Source organism: Elephantulus edwardii, unplaced genomic scaffold (assembly GCF_000299155.1).
Source record: "Elephantulus edwardii isolate Elephantulus edwardi_28Jun2011 unplaced genomic scaffold, EleEdw1.0 scaffold00324, whole genome shotgun sequence".
Lineage (NCBI taxonomy): Eukaryota > Metazoa > Chordata > Mammalia > Macroscelidea > Macroscelididae > Elephantulus > Elephantulus edwardii.
This window is the reverse complement of record NW_006400074.1, coordinates 1,908,477-1,909,557: the sequence shown is the minus strand read 5'-3', so window position 1 is coordinate 1,909,557 and position 1,081 is coordinate 1,908,477. Positions and strand designations below refer to the sequence as shown.

The following is a 1,081-nucleotide window of genomic DNA, read 5'->3' as shown; positions in this document are numbered from 1 at the left end:
CTTGGAGGCAAGGATTCTGAAGCTTCATCTGACATATTTTGGACATGTTGCAAGGAGGGACCAGTCCATGGAGAGGGACATCATGCTTGGGAGAGTGGAGGGATGCTGCAAGAGAGGAAGACCCGGTTTTGATGGACTGACTCAGTGATGAGGGTAATGGGGGTAGGTGTGTCAGAGATGATAGGTTGGCTCAGGATAGGGCAGGGTTCAGAGTTGTTGTTCATAGAGTTGCTAGGAGTTGCAAGCAGCTCGATGACACATAACAACAGCAACAACATATGAACAGCTATAGAAAAATGTATAAATGATGGAAGAATGGAAGCCATAAATAAAGTGAATACCCCAGAGACAGATAACCAGAAGAAATATATCCACACAGAGGAACATGAACTGAAGGAACTGCAAAGATGGAAGATAAATTGAAACTATAAAGAAGTACAAGAACTTGAAAAATCATCCAGAGGTAGAGAGGGTACAGCCAACATTGTACTGGAAATAACAAAATACATGAAAATGCAATCCTGAATTACAAGACAGAAATGGTTAGAAGTTTCAACATCCTGAAGGGACAAAAAAGCAGAACAGAGAGATGGAACGGAGAATCAGTGAGCTGGAAGACAAGAACCTCAAAGGGAACACACTAGAGGGAAAATCAGAAAGGAGAGGGAAAGAAAATGAAGAAAACAAAGGAATAACATCAAAAGGGAACAACAAACATATAACTGGAATTTCAGAACATGAGGGGGCCATGGAAAGTACTGAGAAAATTGTGGAATACGTACTAGAAAAAAACTACCTGAGTATTATAAAGGATGAGAAAAGCCACATTCAAGAAGCTCAGCAAACCCCAAAGAAACTAACACAAACTAGATCCCAAAAGAAAAACAGCAAGACATTACCATAGTCAAATTCTCCAAATCAAAGCTAAAGATAAAATACAGAAAGTAGCATGAAAAAAAACAGAGTGGCCTTTACTTTTTTTTTACTTTATTTTATTTTATTATTTTTGTGTGCGTGTACCGTCAAATCAGATCTGACTGGTACAGGAGGAGATTGCCCCTCCTTCCCCGGCAGAGCATCT

At 39.8% G+C, this 1,081-nt stretch overlaps 1 protein-coding gene across 1 annotated transcript in view; it reads left to right on the top strand.

The window, feature by feature from the left end:
* Window positions 1-1,081, top strand: part of LOC102866188 (protein FAM35A-like) — a 111,208-nt gene that overhangs the window by 95,436 nt on the left and 14,691 nt on the right. The window lies entirely within an intron of this gene.